Source organism: Anser anser (genome assembly GCF_964211835.1).
Source record: "Anser anser genome assembly, chromosome: 13".
Classification (NCBI taxonomy): Eukaryota; Metazoa; Chordata; class Aves; order Anseriformes; family Anatidae; genus Anser; species Anser anser.
This window is the reverse complement of record NC_139734.1, coordinates 11,667,960-11,685,574: the sequence shown is the minus strand read 5'-3', so window position 1 is coordinate 11,685,574 and position 17,615 is coordinate 11,667,960.

The following is a 17,615-nucleotide window of genomic DNA, read 5'->3' as shown; positions in this document are numbered from 1 at the left end:
AGGCATGCAACATAATGTATTTTGCAATTATCTCTTTCTTTCATAACAATACAATCAAGCTCTCATGCCTGTTGGATCTGCCGGTAAAATAATTCTTTTAGTTCAGAAATACTTGCAACTAAGACAGGTATATTGAACCATGTTTCTCCCTACATGTGTTCTTTATGATCAGAATGGTGTGAAAAGGGGATATTTTATGCCATTTCTCCTTCTGTATGTGTTTGTAAAGATATTTGGAAAAGGGAGGCAATATGAAGCACTGAACACCACCACCACCACACCCTGAAGCTTTATGGGTGGGGAAAAAAACTGCTATTTTAGCTTTAGAAATGTGCATGTGGTTTCTTTCCCTCTGAGCAGTAAATCAGGGTAGATGATGCTTCAAGAGTGCAGATGGAGCTGTACAAGTGGAAGAGATGAGTAGTGCTAGGGGGTAACTATTTTAATAAAGAACTTATCTGTGAGCTGGAAGAAAGTTACTTTTTGCTCTGCCATTCTTTTGTCATTGGTATCTGAGAACGTCCTTCAGGAGACACTGTAGTAAATTCTTGTTTGTCATGAGAAGCTTTAAATTGATGCAAGGTATTTTATAGTAAAGAAAACAGACTATGGATAGTGAAAAGGGAATAGATTGGCTCTGTCACAAACAGCAGATTTAAAAAAAAAAACAAAAAAAAACCCAAAAAAAAACACATTTAAACATCTTAAGATGCAGTCACATTTCTGGAGAAAAGCAAACAAACTGTAAAAGCTACTTGCATTGCTAGTTAGGTATATATGTCCTAGCACAAGTAGTAAGAATTTTTCAGAAGGGATTTTTGTGCTGTTCAGCAGATAAATACTTTTTAGGGGGAAGGGGAATATTGAAGATTCTGAAATCCTTCCATCTATTCAAAGAGTCTGTCATTGACTTTAGATACAGTAAGTCTTGGACTAGGCCCAGTGCAGCTGAAAAGTCCCAGAGCCTGCTATAGAGCAAAAGTGAAAATTCTTTGAAGTTCAAGCATGTCTGGCTGCAATTTCTCCAGCCAGGGAGAACTCTGAATGAAGGTGAATTGTATAATTAATGTTCTTTTCCATTCATTGAGCTTCATCCACTGCTGTTCTGAAAAGAAAACATAATGTGCTTCAACAGCTTTCTAGGATGAGAACCTGAATACTCTTAGACTTGAGATTTACCAAATCACCAATGAATTCCAATGGAAAAAAAAGTCTTAAATTGCTGCACAAACATAAACATGTTCACCAAAGCCATGCTATCAGCCAGATGCTTTTTCTGTTGAATTTGTATTTTGCAATCTCAAATTTCTGCAATAAGTCTTATTGGTGTGATTACTTAAATATATGACAGGATGCAGTTACTAACTTCATGCAAATACCTGGGTTAGTTTTTCAGCCTTAACAAGGTCTCAGGAGACTGCTTTAGCCTGAAAAAGCATTCTTACATATGACTCTTCCACTGAATTTTTCTGAAATTTGCTTCAGGTCTTAAAAGGTTTTGTCTAACAATCTTACAAATCGTTTCATGTATATTGTAGCAATAGAATGTTCCCAGTGATAAGGCAAACTTTTTCCTATCATTTATTCTGATTGCCTTGTGCTCAAAAGACACATGGTCACTTCAAAAAATGTTTTATAACTTGTCTTTAATTACATATTTTAGTTATTTTATTCTAGGTATGTTGTCTTCTAAAAGAAAAGTCATACCATTTTTAAATTAGTCATACTTATAATTTTTAACAAGTCTTGATGCTCTGTAGATTTTGAGTGACTGCTGTTATGTAATTTGCTTTTGAAATATCAAGTACACAGCCAGTTTTTGTAGTAATAGTTCTTCAAACAGTTTTGTTCACAACTTCAAAGAGGGGAAAAAAATAAACACCCTAATGTAGTCTTCTGAAGAACATTGTGATTATATGCATTGCTTTTTAGTATCTTGGCTACACAGTGGGTCAAATCAATTTTGTACTGCAGCATTTTAATGAAGTTTAGATTTCAACAAGATTGCAAGAGTTCAGTTATTTTCTCTCTTTTAAAAAGGAAGATGGTAGACTCATGAAATCTCAGGTTAATATTTGGGTGAAGAGTTTTTTCTATTAACTATTTTGAGGCCTGAATATGTTCCTAATTAAATTGACTCCACTTGGGATAATACAAGATCTTTGCTAATTCTGTCCTCTGCCATCACCTTTTTGAAATTTTATCACAAGCATCCAGCTCAGCAGGGGAAAAAAATAACTTCTTCCTTCTACCCTTGCATATGTGCAATGATAACATTTAATTTCAAATTCTATTTTGGAAGTGAGTTTCCATATTCAAAGAAACTGTCTAATGTCTTAATAGATTCAGAGAAATGATTTTCACATAACCTGACAAACAATTAGTTCTGATGTGTAAAATGATTGTATCTGACCAAGTGTACCATGCCTTTTCTGTTGAGAAGCTGAACTGAAATGTATTGAACCAGAACCCTTACTGAGGAGTCAGAACCCAAGGATGGTGAGAATGGGTGGGTCGATGCACTGTGCCAGCAGAAGCTAGGAATACTCAGAGCTCCCTAAAAGCTCAATGAGGTTCGTATCCTGTTTTGAAAGTGGCATATATACAGTGTAACAGTTCAGTACACAAAGCAAATTGTATCTGTTCTTTCAAGAGATGTGCTGTGTTCAGTAAATGCAAGTAATACAATACTGAGCCGTCCTAGACACCAGCAGCTATCATTAATTTAGACAAATTTTGTCCTGTTTCAGTCATCAATACACAAAAGGAGATTTGAATGCTTCTGAAACATAAGTGAAAATGTTCTTCAGAATGTGCTGGGTTTTAAATAATTCTTATAACACTCAAAATTGCTTTAAAACCTTATAATTTCTTGACAAGAAATAACATTTTAAAATGTTCTCACTTTGCCTTTGAGGAGCCACGGTCAGAGCAATAAAATCAAGAAGATGATGTATGTAACCGAGAGTAGACCTTAATATATAGTTTTAAAAATGACTTCCATTAAAGCATGTGTTCTGAAGGAGCTGTAATAGATTTCGCTGTGGTTGAAGTCCTGTTTCTATTGAAGCTGAAAGAATTGTGTGGCTGATCTTAACGAGGGTCAGAATATTACTTCAAGTACATTTGTACTTACGAAAAAATATCTTTTTTCTTGGAAGTTAAGAAGGTTTTATTTCCTTCACAAACTCCAGTTATCTACTACTTCTGTCCTGTTTGTACATCTCTGTTCAGAAGTGCCTGAAAACAGGTGAAGCATCCAGCATGAAGCAGAGAGAACTGCTGCCTGCTGTCTTGTGGCACAGTGGTTGTTAGAGGCCTTCTGGAGCCTGTTTAATTCAGCAGCCTCAAGCCTCTGAGCTGAAGTCCAGAACAGTTTGCTGTCACAACAAATGTTCTTGTTATAGTATATTATTACTTATATTATTATAGCTTGTTGTGTGTGAAATGAAATTTTGTGCACTTCCAAATTTAATCCAAAAATATTATTCAGACAAATGCCCTCCTTTCTGGATCCGTCAGTTGAAAGTTGAGGATTCTTCAGCAGGAAAACAGACCAGATTTTCCTTTGGGTTTTAGTTGTTGCTTCACTAGGAAGACATTTCTTACAGGCAAGGGAAGTGGGGAATCTTTTACATGTCTGTCGTGGACAAGGTATTAAGGAGCAGAAACAGGGGCTTTGCAAAGTGAGGTAAACCAGGACATAAGGGTAGCAGCAACGCAGTGTCCTCGGTGACAAGGCGTGCAGCTGAAACTCTACTGAACACCAGAGAAGGCTCATTATGAGGCAATTCATGTCAAGAAGTCAAAGTTCTAGGCAGTTGGCTGCCTACACCTACAGCTTGTCTGAGGACAGGGGCAGCTCTAGAGATGTTGGATTGAAGGTAGTGGCATGGGAGTCCCAGATGAGGTTTTTCATTGCTCTTTCTCATGATTTCATGATCTGAGGTTACACAAAGCAGACTTTGAGCACGAGCTACTGAGCTCCTGGAACTGGTATGGAAAAAGTTGCAGAGGATTACAGAGAAAGGAGGCTGCAGATGCTTCAGGGCAGTAAGTTGATGCACTCCTGACATGAGAAATATGTGTCAGACCCTCTTGCCTTTGTTGTCTGTAGCTCCATTAGTAATAAAATAGCATTTATTTAAATTAGCTGAGCTGTTTGCATATATTCTGCTGACCATAATTCTTACATCTTGCTACAAATCTGACACTGCTTCAGAGCACTAGGACACAATTAAAAATAGAAGGGCAGATGTTACAAATAACTGCAGCTATTCAGCTGAAATTTTTTGGGGGTAAGGAAAAAGCTTATATGCTCTGTTATTTTGAATTTGAAAATGTGAACAGTTCTCTGATGAGAAAGTTACCTCAACATTTACAATCCATTTTTATTACAGATATGAAAGCTTTGTACAAACAAACAAAAAAAGTTGAAATGAACATGTATCTATACTACATAATTACACAATCCTGACCAACAAGATAAATTTTGCTGCTTGCCTCTAAGATTTTTTAATTGTAGTTAATAACTCTATCAAAAATTGCAAGCTGATGGCAATAGAAATGATTCATAGGTACCTGACAGTGTCATGCCTGGAATATTTCTGACTCTGCACACAAATCAAAGTTTCTCAGATTTTGAAGGAGACATCTCTGCTTACTGATCAGCAACTAGCTTTTCGGAGTGGTTCCTTGACCACATGTCAGGCATCTGTAAGCACTGAAGGAAAACAATTTATTTCAAGAAGTGCAGCAACCACCCTCTTAAAGTTCTAATCCAGTGAAAGTGGAAAGCTTTTTTTTTTTTTTTAAGATTATAATACTGTATGTAAAAATAAGGCTGATTTTAATACCTCTTAAATTCATTAATTTTAAACTGGATGTGATGAGCCTTAAGTTATATCCATAGTCCCTTCTTTCATCAGCAGAAGATGAAAGATTCTGAAAGTATGTAGTTTTAATGGAAAAAATAATACCTTTGGTTTTAGTTCTTTGTGGTATATTTATTGCCACTTATTATTCAACACTTCTAATTTAAGAGTAAAATGAGAAATATGTCAAATAAGAGAATTTTGCTCTTAGTTTATGCTGTATTTTTTTAATTAAAAAACAAACAAACAGTGGCTTACAAATACTTGCATGTCAGAAGTTACAGGAAATAAAGGATTCTTCTGCAAATGTGTTGAAGATATTTGTTACAAAATTAATCATTAGGCACAAACAATTATAGTGAGTACTATTTGCATCTGCTGAGTCTTGATTGTATATCATATATTTTCTCTGATATCTTTGGTTCTTCAGGATAACCATTCCAAAACTGGAATAACGGAGTACAAATCTAACTAGATATATTCAGTTTTCTTATAGTCATAGGCTGCCATCGATGATTTTTCCTGAACTACAGCTTTATTCTGATACATAATCAGAAAATGACGTTCTGAGAACTTTGAATATTATTGAGAAATGTTCTATGCTACTTCTGCTTTGTTCTTTCCAAGATTACTTGAATTTTTCAAACATTCTGCCCTTAATTTGATGGATCGTCCACTGAATTTGTTGTGCCCTTTCCAGAGGCTAGAGATATAGAAACATTCTTCTCTTGAACTCCATGACACTTGTTCTCAACCATTCCTGCGTGTGTGACAACGTGATTGTATACCTGCTGTCCTCATCAGTAATTTATCTGTTACATCCACAAAGAAGTACATAAACTGTCATCTAGGAAAACTGTGCAATTGCCTAGGAATAAGGGGGCAGCACTTATCCATATGTACTCAATCTTTTTCGACTGCCACCTTGATATCTTCCACATCTGTTAGTGGAGGAGGCAAAACATGGCCTGCCACCTGAAGCGTTCTAAACAATTGCAACTATTTTTGATCATACAAATACACATGAACAGCACCTGCAGAGTGTCAAGGATCAGAAAGCTCAAAAACCCTAAGAAAAACAAAACGTCTCTGTGGACTGTAGCCTGGACTCTGGACAGCAAAGCTTGTTAAATAGCTTGAGTTGTGTAAGGAGGGCTCACGTGCTTTTTGTCACAGCAGTAACTTACTTGGGATAGCGCCATCTTCCTCGTTGCTGTAGAGATGTACCCAAGAAGTCCTATTAAAAACAGTTGGACTATTTCCTTGTTTAAAAATATCCAAAGACGTTTACAAAATTAGAGACCAATTTTAGACTGTAAACTCTCTGAGTAGAGATGTTCTTATCTGTTGACGGTACAGAGCTTAGCATGCTATGATTTTGATTCAGCCTCTGACTTCTGCTGTCACATAAATAATGAAATGTTATGCTGGAGTTATTCAGATTAGTCCTAAATGTTCAGTATAGGCTAACTCAAATGAGATAGGTCATCAACTGACATTTTCTTCTCATCATTCTACTTTAAAAAGAGAACAGGAAGCTAGAAAGGGCATAAACTTTATTACTAATGTTTCAAGCTCTCTCTAACAGTGCCTAATAAAATCTTCTGAATATAAGTAATGTTCAGTCTTTCCAAACCCAAATGTGCAGTAGGAGGTAAAAAAGTAACATATATACATTTATTTCTCTATTTCCTCTGAAATAAAATCTTGTTAACTCTCAGAGTAGCTGTAAAAGAAAGTGATTGTATGATTTCATCAACCTCTGGTTATAGCTAATTTTGCTTTAATGTGAATATGTGAACTTTTCCTCAATTTAGATGTTATTTTCCCAGCACATGGAATATTGTTCGTAGGGTTGGTACATATTAAGTCTTGGTAGATACTTCTTTTGTAAATGGTATTTGCAAAAGCCAAGTCCTTCTGCTAAAAAAGAAGGTACTGTAACATCTTTAATATGCTCTAATAATATCTAATATGCTTTAATAACATCTTTAGTATGCTCATCTTAATACCACCTTTTTTGCTGATAGCCTCAAGCTGGTATCTGGTTTGGATAGCAAGCCTTGTCCAGGTCTCAAATAGTTATTTGAACATGAAAGCTTGTGCTTAGATGTAGTATTAAGACTATGAAGAAATTTTAGCTATTTGATCTATAAATTCTGGAGAAAATGCTTATTCAAAATGCAAATCTTTCTGAAAATAAATGGAGTAGCTTAGACCAATTCAGTAATACGATACAGGACACTGAGATGCGTTTCTAGAAACTGATGTTGAAGCATAGGTTTCAGTGTACTATTTTCTATACTCACTGTAGGAGTGTTTCAAAGTCAAAAACAATTAGACAGTTTAATGACTGGATCACCCAATTAGTTTGCCCCCCCCCCTCCCCCCCCCAGCATGTCAGTGGTACAAACAGCTGTTTCTCTCAAATAAATATTACTTAAGTGCCAAGGACAGCCAGAGTGAGGCTGTCATTTCACAGATATTATTGCTGGTGACTACGTCAATATATCTTCAGTGCCCATTGGCTCCAGTCCCTTTTCTACACTGCTTTCTCAGTTGTGCATTCCTTCAAATGCCCGGATTAAAGTACAGTACACTGCAATAGACCAGACAAAAGCTTCCTATTCTATTTTTGAGGGCTGTCAGTTTATTCTTTGACTTACACTGTCGAGGAGGAGGCAAGAGGCAGAAAGGAAGAGAAGTGTGATATAGAAGGCGTTTGTCTGTGTAATAGACAGTAGTACTCACTTCCTTTAAGATCTGCTTATACAGGTGTTTAGGCTAGAAAAGCTTGTTGTAGGCTAATCTTCTATTACGCTGATCCAAAAGCAGTATTGAGTTGATGTTAGCATTGCAACTGCTTTAGGTTTGGACAGCCCCATTTTCTTTTCCTCTCAGGTACAAGAGGTATTTCTTGTTGTGGTTAGTACTGAATATCTTTACAAAGACTTGAAGTTGCTGAACTTCTGCCTTTATTTTCTAGATGTACTGCAAAAGTTAGTGGATAAACTTGGTAAAACTCAGTAAACATTCCTTCTCTAAGTACAAGCCTTGCCTTCACTTGTCTGCAGGTATAGTCCTAGACCATTTATAATCTTAATGAAGATTTCAGTTAATTTTTATCTTGCACTGGAATCCATAGTTTTCATGAAGCCTTGCCAGCCTGGATGAATCCTGTCCCAGCCCTTCTCAAATGATATGTAATCCTCATAGTCAGTCCACTTATGCTATTTAAAAGTATGTGTTATCATAATGTTACTTTAGACTGTGAGATTTTCCCCTCTCTCTCTTTCAGAGGCTTTTAGTGGTATCAGCATCTCAAGTAGTCTTTGATAATCTTGCCGTGACATCAGGGAAAAAGATCCTGTCAAGAATTCAATTGAAATTTTATATTTTACAGTTGTAAAGGAATACTGACAATAGTTAAGCTCTCTTCTAAATAAAACTACCAAAAAGATGACTTTGTGTTGTCATCTGCAAACTGATGAAATTTATAGCAGCATTGACAGAAAGAGTCTGGCTGTTCTTCTTACACTACACTCTGTATTTTCTGTGTGAAAAGTAATTTCCGTCAGTTTCTACAATATTTGGTCTTAAAAACAACAACGACAACAAAAAATTTACTGTCATTGAGACCAAATCTATGTGGGTTGAATCTCCCAAACACTGCCATGAGTAAGGCACAGAGTTTGCCACCCTGTGCTCTTGCTGTGCTCTTACACAGCCTCTTTAACAAAACAGGTGGTTTTTTTGAGGGAAGAACAGACAAGATGACAAAGAGACCAGGTATTAATTAGCCATGAGTTACTCCAGAGGGAAGACAGAGTCTGTGAAGAATTTATAGACTCAGTCTGGGAAAGAGTTTTCACTACACAAAATCTCTGAAGGAGATCTGTGGACTTGGAGAAGGAAAGCATGGGCTAGATGCTTGATGCTGTGATGCCTCATGGTAGTAGCTCCAAAACCCTGTCAGGGTTTTGAAATACCTCTTTTATGGAAATAAACTGTAAAACCTGAAAATATACACATTTAAAATAATAATAATAATAATAAAAATTTTATAAATATGCCTAGTGACAGAGATCAAAGAAAGATGAAAAAATCTTTTTCTAATTCAAGAAGTGGCAGAACTATATGAGGTCTATCTGATAGCTTTCAGTAACAGCTTCTGAAATGCGCTGTCACAGAGTGTAATTGCTGTTGATTGCAGTTTTTTTGTTGTTGTTGAGAATAATTATGCAGTGGCTGGGGGGAAAAAAAAGGTAATTAAAATACGTAATTTCTGTGATGGATGGAGTAAAGGCAGCAAAGTATAGCAGTTTGTGACTAAGTAAATTATAATCTTGGGAAGAAACTGAGATTGTGCATGACCTGTAATCATTTGGAGCAGAGGGTAGAGGGCCTTATTCTTCCATAGAGATTGAAGCTTACCTGGTGGCTGATAAGCGGCTTAAACTCTCTGCTCTAGAATCTCAGTTAGGTAGAAATATTCTGCTCTCAAGGACTCCTGCTTTAGTTTTATTCCCTTGAGTAATGTAAGTACTATATATTCACCTACTGTACTGTAGTGACCCAGCACATGTTGCCCAGCTTCTCTTGGTTGTCATTTTTACCCCTGTGTTATTAACTCAGAAAGTTTCTCTTCTGTCTTAAACAAGCAATACTCCCAGAAAGACTCCGTGTTAATTAGCACAAGGCAAGCATTTGAAGTCTGTAAAGAAAAAAATAATAATTTTAGTTTTCAGTGTTTTCAGGAAGTGTTTTACTGTAGTTCGGTATGCTTTTCTTTTATGTATGTATTTAATTACATTTATTCTATATCTGATATTTCTGTGGCATTATTTTAGTGTAAAAATTAGCCCCTCTGAAGAAATTAACTCTGTTTATCACCTGTACTTTAGGAAGTACTAAGGATTCCTAGCCCAAATGTCAAGGGGTGCCCTGCTTATGTGTTTTTTTTGTTGTTTTGCCTGATAGCTCTATGTATAGGGTGTCCTTCTTGCTTGATGCATGAGAAACTGAAGGGTCAAGATCTCCTCTGTGATTTTGCTCTTTTCTTCTCTGCTCCGCTCAATAGCTAGCTTCTAATATTCTCACTCACAAGTATTATCTGATCCCTTAGTTACCTTCAGTGCAGTGGGGCAAAGCTCTTTTCATTTACTAGAATTAGCAAGGTGAACTAATTTATAAAACCTGAATAAGGCAACCTAGAGGACATGACTTTGAAATAAAGAAGCTTGATTATGCTTTGGGATTTTATAGTTAATCTGAACTTCATAATTAGCATATGGACCTATACTAATCTGAATTTAATCTCTTCAAATTGAGTGTCAATCTCTCTCTCAACAAAATGCCATTTGAGGGCTCCTTTTTACTTTATTTTAATTTAAACCTTCTTATGAAGCTGATTTATCAAAGTCCAGAATAATTCCTTTTTAAATTAAAAATAATACCTTATTCTCTTAGCCAGAAATTGATGGTTTTATGGTTTTCTTCCAATTCTGTGAAAAGTGGAGGTGCAAAGTTCTTGCCATTTTATATTAGTTTCCTAGATGCTGTATTTTTTTCTAAGAGGAAAATACCTGCAAACAACCTATTGCTCCATACAGGACATATATATTAGGTGGGCTCCAGGTTGTTTTTTGTTGTTGCAGCTCTTGTCTTTTTTAAACTGCTATTGATTATAGCACCTTAAAATTATAACATAATTACATTTTTCAGATAGTTAATATTTGTTGCTTGTTGTGTGTCAAACAATGTTTGTTTTAAAGACTGGGAGGTTTGCCTCATTTAGGTTAAGTAATGTTTTGTTTGTTTTATTAGGGTGTTTTTTACATATTAAATTCTGCAATCTCAATTGCAGAAAATAGAAGGTAGGTAGCATATGGAGCAGGAGATTGTTGAAGGAAAAAAAAAGGATAGTCGCATTACTATGATAATAACAATAATAATGCCATGGTTAGGAGGAGATATTTTTTCCCTTCCTCTGCAGGTGTTTCTCTGCAATCCTAGGCCAGCTTTTTTTGTGACAAGTCCTCCTTATGTGGATCTTCAAACTTTCCTGTAAGTCCCATTTTCAAAACATTCAAGCTCTGCAGCGTTCATCAGAACATCACCTGCAGGCAAAGATGAGCTTAGACCCAGCCAGACACACACCATCTCTGGTCCAGATACAAACAGTTGTATTAACACTGTGTTGTGTCTGCTGCAGTACCTTGCTTGGACCCAAAGCCTTTTAGTGTAGGCATGTTACTTCTTCACCAGATTTGCTTACATACACTGATGCCTTTATAGAGCCTAGCTCTATCAGTATTTGCCCAAGAGGCAGTATAAAAAGCTAAATTTTCTGATAAGGATAGACCAAGTACCTCAAGCTACTGACTATTTCAAAGCAAATAAACACTTAAGACTCTTTGACTCAGTCTTACATCCTTAAAATATGGGAATAATGTCACCTTTTATCTTTCCAGGGTGTGTAATTAAAAATTAGAAGGGAGATTTTCATTCTAGATGAAACTCTGACGGGTGCAGTGTGGGCAAAAGAGAGATATAAGAAAAAATAAATAAATTACTGATGAGTATTTTCATTAGCTGGCCCTTGTCCCGTTCCCATTACAATTCAAATGACAGGTTTCAGTAACTACAGTGTACATAAATTCTTTTGTGATCCTTAGCTTCATGGGTTTCATGCATATGACAGGATGCAACACTTGCTATGTCCGCTGTTAGAAAGAACAAACACTTCTCTGGGCTTTCAATGGTGATAATGTTCATATTATGTATTATACAGAAGGCAGGAAAAAAACATAAAGGGTTTGTTGTGGTCTTGTTTTGGTTTGTTTTTCTTTTGGCAAATGACAGTTTAATTTAGGAAGGCAAATAAGAGTATGAAGAAAGTGAAGTGATTCCTCCTATAGCAGATGAATAGGATCGAGCTCCCAGCTGTGCAGACTATGAGGTTAGGATGCTGTCTTTGTTTTTATTGTTCATTAACAGTTTCCTGACTTTTTATTAATGACAGAAAAATATAGAAATTCGTCTCTTGGCTTGATCTGAACTGGATATAAAACTTCACAATTTGTAATGGTTCAAATATACCCCGTTCATCATTTTTTCTCATAGGGGACAGACCATCCACATTAGGTTGGTATCCTATGGTAGTCAACTGAAAGTAGTAGGATTCCCTAGAAACACAGGGCTCCAATATCATGCATCTAATTACAGAATCAAGGCCTTGAGGATTTCTCTCCACCTAATGAATCTCCTTGTGACCTCATTTTCTAAATCATCAGCAGGTTATTTCTCCTTACTTCTTTCCATTAAGAACTGGGCTGCAGGAAAGTTACTTGTGTGACTTTGAAGGATTGAGTTGTTCAGTTATTCACAGAAATGATTAACGGGTATGTTTTCACGTGAACTATTTTGCTGGTACAACAGATAGCAATTTTATCTAGATGTTAAATCATCTGCAAATGTTAACGAAGAAACAACAAAAAAGCCAACCAACTAAAATTAAAGTAGGCTCTTTTTCTTAACATTGAAAGCTAAATTTTCTTTTGTGTTAGATGACTAAGTAGCTACATCCAGAAATGAAGACTTTGAGTATGAAACAGCTAAGAGTGTTAAATAAGGAAAATAGAAGAAGACAACCACTTCTGGAACTGCAATAGAGGCACTAGCCCAGGTGTTAGGAGACTTCTGTAGCATCAGTTTGGTGCAGAGGCATTTGAAAGAATCTATAGACCTCTGTAATCTTTCTTTTAGCTTTGCATTGATAGGGAAAGGCGACATCTATAAGAAGTTTAATTAACCTTGTGCTGAGGTTAAAAAGATGCTTTTCCCCCCAAGGCCCTTGTTACAATGGGTCTGCACTGCTAGAGCCTTAACCTGCCCTCAGCATGGGCCGAGGGAGGGCGGCGAGAGCTGCTCTGGGAAGTGTTGCTCTCCCTCCAGGGCATCGGCAGGGTGCAGCACTTTGAAATATATACACTGCAGCCAGGAGTAAGGAGGCTTCAGAGCACATTATAAAAGCAAAGTTTTTATTTCACTGGTTTGTCTTTTTAAGCTATATAATGATCAGGTTTTAAAAAGCTCTGTTATATATATTATGTGCTACACAAACTGTATGAACTAAGAATTTAATTTGTTTCAGGGTGTATTGAAAGATAGGCATATTAATGATGAATTCCATCATTCCAGCTTTTTTCCATAGCAGGTGCATGATCATGCAGAGTTTAATCGTCAGGTCTTACTAAAATTCAGCTGGACTGCACATAAGCCAGCTTTTAAACAGGGATTAGATTAAAAAATAATAATATTAAAAAAATCCTACACTAGCTTATAAAAATATTTCTACTTCAGTAATGAGTACAGGAGAAAATTACTACCTGAGGTTTTTAGATCAGCTCTCTCTTTAGTTGTCATTACTGCCAATGATGTTTTCAAACTCAACTGGAAGTTTATCATATAGCATTTGGTATCAGCTATAAAATTGTCCAATGTTAGATTGAATGGCAAATTTTATTATCCTTGCAAAAGGTTTTAATTAACATGTTTGGAGGCCAAACAGCTGTGTGTGGAAATGATTACTTCAGCTGAAACAAACAAACAAAACCCACACCACTTTAGAACCCTTAGTCTCAAATATTTAATTTATATATCATAACTTCTGTTTGTTATAGAGACCCAAAATAATTGAACTAGGAGAAGTTGCAGGTGCACATCTGCTGGCACAAACTTGGGGGCTGGAAATTAAAATGAACCTAGGAGATGTCATCTTTAGTAGAACATCAGGTTGCTACATTTTGGTGTGAGTGAGTCTCTCTACAAGAGATGATTAAGTCCAGGACACTGGGGGTTAAGGTCAGAAAAACAGGAAGACTTGAAGTAGTGTAACTGGTGGTTAAAATTAAAGATAGCTTACATATCATATTTTTTCCTATGATTTTTTGGGATTTTTTTTCCTGTTTTTTAACCTGTGTGTGTAGGTCATCTTGTGATCTATCCTTATGATTTCTTTTCTAATTTTAGCTACTTTTTTCCAGCTGTGTCTGTGTCTCACTTAATTTTCATTTTTGACTGAATCTGAATGGGTACTTGAATACCAAACTTCAGGAACATTGTGTGGGTTTCATGTTGTTTTTTCTGTTACAGGATGGAGGTAAATTTACGAAGCAAAACAATCCTCTGCTGCCTATGCTGTGAGCTGCAGCTGGCCTGAGGTTCCTAGGAGCTCTGGCATGATTTGAATGAAATTGCTTTAATTTTTCCTAGTTTTCTGACTAAATAGGTTTGAAAATTGGAAGTAACCTGGAAAACTGAGTGGAGAGATGAAGTGTTCTGTGCCCACCAGAGGATAAAGAGGTGCACAAAACCAGGGGATTGAACAGTTTGCTAGCACCTGTCTTGTGACAAGGGCTGGATCCTGCCAGGTTGTGAAAGTGAACATAGATAGTGAAATAGTTGTGCAAGAGTTGGGCACTCTTTTGTCTCTGTGCTTTTCATCCTCTCTGTGCCTGTCTCATCTTTCTCTTCCTTTCCTGAAACAAATTCCTGAGACATATCTGAAGATATATATATATAAGCTTTGTAAATTAAAAAAAAATATAAAAAAAAAATAGATGGAACAATAGATGGTCCATTGTAAAAGCCTTTCTCCTGGGAGACACAACCCATCTGTCATAGGAATCTAATTCAGAGGCACAGTAGGTTTCCAGCTATTAGCAGATGTTGTAGGTTACGTTCCATTCACTAACCTTGGAAAGAATGCCCTGTACATTTTGATAAAGGAGGACTGTGTCTCTTGGGAAGGTGCTTGCCATGCTCTTGATTTAAAATAAATAAATAAATCAAAAAGGTAGGGATGCAGGCAATTTGCTTATATTGGAAGGGCAAGAAATCAAATGTTCACACACACATTCAACTCCCATTTTGCAAGAGTTGCTTCCCAAAGTAAAATAAAAATTAAATCAGAACAGAATGCTAGTAATTCTAGTGGCAATAAAATATAATCATTTTCGTACCAGTGTCTTTCATTTGAATTTCAGATTGTATTTTCTTGCATGTTGGACTCCCCTGAAACTGATATAGCAGTGGTTGATATCTCGGTGAGAGAATAGAAATCAAATTTATGGTGGTATCCTCTCGTCATCTTCACCTCCAATGTCTCATTTAACTCACATGTGGATCCTAGAAGATGGAGGGTAGGATTCCTTTTGAGTTCAGGAAATAACGATGGGAATTACCACTGCTTTCAAGAAACAGCTAGAAGATAATATCATGGAGTCTGAAAGTAAACTGTCAGTCAAGAGAAGTGTTAGTCTTGCTCTTCCGCATTTCATAGCTAAAGGCAACAGAGATCAGAGAGGCAAATGCATCATTGCAGGGGTAGAGCTGTGACAGCCTTCCTGAAGCTTGTGGAAGGACCCGACCACAGTCTAAAGGTGTCCTCTCTTGCCTCTGCACCACTTGCAGCATAGTTGTCTGTACTTGGAACTCTCTTGTTTTCCTGTGCCAAGATGTTGATTTGCATAAGGGCACAAACTTTAGCTGCACAGTCTTGAGGTAAGAATAAAACAGTGCAAACTCTTTCATCTGCAGCCCTGCTAAGCTGTTGCTGTTTACCAGAGGGCTTTCTGTGTTGTTGGAAACCCCAAAGGAGCCTTGCTAATGTATCAGAATGCTTTATATGCAAGCAGTAATTCTAAATACTTGTAGCAGAAGTCTCAAGTCAGTGCTAACTGAGAGTTATGACCCTCATGGTGAAAAGTGAAATGTTCCGTTATGGTAGGAAGTAATGGATATCATCTTGACTAACTGGTATGGTCTATGATCCAGCTCTTCTGTACTGGGATGACCTTAGTATGGAAGAAAAGGAAGCCCCCTGTGCCTGAGCAATGCTCTAACAGAACAGGGCCTGGCCTTTATTTCCCTGCCTAGCCCAGTTATGTTCTTTGTGCAGAGAAAGCACCTGTCAGAGAAAGCTTAGGGTGTTCTCCTCTCCTTTCTCTGTCTCTCTGCTCTGACGTAGCACAGACATTAGATAACATACTCTAGTTCTAGTTTTGCAGATTCAGTGGTCTTGTTTTGATCTCAGAAGTTCACAGTAGTGTAAAGACTGACTAGAAGATGTTTTCGTAAAATCGCAAATAGTACAATAGTAATCTTGACAAAGTAGCACAATATTCAAATAACAATTGTGAAATATGGTACTTACTAAGGCAGGATGGAGTATCCAGATTTCTAAAGGCTTATTGATCAGTCAGGATAATGCAGCTAGGATCCTAATTTAAATTTAAAAATTAGCTTCATATTTTTTCTGTTTGAAGAATTTAGGGAATAAATAAAAAATTTGCTTTAAAAAAAAAAATTAGAAAATGTCTAGGTGAGATCAAGTGAGCAGACCACAACAGAACAATTTAAGAGGCCCAGATAGTTTGGTAAGTACTCCTGTACTGTTCAATTCTCTATCTGACTTTTCAGGTTTGAAACTGCAGTAGACCAGTGGTTAATATAAAAAGAAATCATATGAGGTCAAAATGTAATTTTTCTCCCTATTAAAATGATAGTTTAAATTGTGAAAGGATCTTGATTTATGATAGACAAAATCAGCTGTACATGTTATCTGTGGATGGTTTCAGGTTTCTTATGGAACTAAGTTATTCAGTGCTTTTTGTGAATATATTTTTTTCTGTGGTTATTCTGAAGCAAAGATTTATTTTTGAATAAGTAAAACCTCCTGCTAAACAAAGGAAATATTAAATTTTCATCTCCATTTTACCTGTATGAAAGCCTACTTACTTATGACAGTAGCACAATTCAAATAATAAGAAACTTTAAAACAGCCTATATTTGAGATTACATAAAGATTATATGAAGTTTAAAATAAGAGCTTAAATTTCCAAGATCTGGATTTTAAAAATATATGTTTAAAAAATGTCTGTGCCAAAGCCTACAGAATATCTTATAAGTTGCTTTTTGTACAAGAATGTTTTTTTTTCTAGGTAAGACTGTGTCCCCAGTAATAGGAAATAGGCAAATATCCTTTACGTTACAGGATTAGGCCTTTCAAATTACAGGTAATTTCAGCCTCCCCTGTGAGGCTGTGACAAGTTGCTTCCTTTAAGGTTTATCCATTGATAGTCCCACCTTTTAAGTTCTGTCTGCAGTACTCTTAGGAAGAAATACACAAATTTCATAATGTGAAAGAAATTTGAATTGCCCAGCAGCCTTGGCCCTGCTGGATGGCAACAGTTAATGAAGTCAGATGGCTGCCTGCTTCCAGAGTGTGCTGGAGATCCTATGCTGCCTGTGAAACCCACATCCACAATCTGCGAGGTAGTGAGTGATCACTTCAGCTGGGTACAGTAAATACATTTCTTCTGAATGATCTCATCTTGTTTATGCCTTTGTAAAAGGGCAAAAACATGAACACTTGCAACATCTTCATGCTTCAGTACCAGCATCTGGATATATTTGGATACAACAAAAGCAATGAGACCTGCTGATTCTATGCTATTACTCCTGTAAGGGTTCTTACAATAATAGTTTTAAAGTAAATTGATATGAAAGCAGCAAGATGTAAGACTTAGCTTGGCTTGCTCAACCTATAATTAACCTCATCATATGTCTGTCGAACAATGCTAAGCACTATTATTATTTAAATAGAATGTCTGCTCCTGATAATGTCCACTTTTATTGGAAGCTGTGAAGACTGTCAGATAACATACTTACTTGGCT